We start from the raw sequence: 606 nt of genomic DNA, 5'->3' as shown, positions 1-606 counted from the left end.
CCAATCCCCAACATTCTGTGATTCATTCTGTCTCCCATCCAGAGTGCAAGGATGTGAACAAGGTGGCCTACTGCCCGCTCGTCCTGAAGTTCAAGTTCTGCAGCCGGACCTATTTCCGACAGATGTGCTGTAAAACATGCCAGGGACACTAGGGACACAGCGTGACCCCCCCGTGGGAAAACTGGAAGGCAAAAGCTACGCCGGAGAGCTGCCGAACCGTGTCCTTCTTCTCCACCCCGGGAATCTCCCCTGGGTCCAACACAGACACTGGCTGTGCTTCCAGTGGGACCTGGTGTCACCCAAACCTGCCCCCCCCCTAAAAGACACGCACCCTTCGCCCCCAAGCTTCACAATGGCAGGTTCCCAGTTTTTCCCCCCGGCCCCCCCCACAGCCCAGTGCGACAGGAGCCGGTCGCTGAGCGGTGGGAGAGGGAGAGGCAGCAGGGACATTACTTGAAATTCTGATGTTGTTATTTATTAGTAGCAGACCCAGGTCCTGCAGGTGCTGAGGAAGCCACCGAAGCGGCACCACTCGCCCCGCTCCTGCCTCCTCCTGTTCCGTGTGCCCGTGTCCCAGCAGGACATCGTGGTCCCTGGGGGGTGTCC

The sequence above is a fragment of the Antrostomus carolinensis genome, unplaced genomic scaffold (genome assembly GCF_000700745.2).
Source record: "Antrostomus carolinensis isolate BGI_N321 unplaced genomic scaffold, ASM70074v2 scaffold28546, whole genome shotgun sequence".
NCBI classification, from domain to species: Eukaryota; Metazoa; Chordata; class Aves; order Caprimulgiformes; family Caprimulgidae; genus Antrostomus; species Antrostomus carolinensis.
This window is presented reverse-complemented; position numbering follows the sequence as displayed.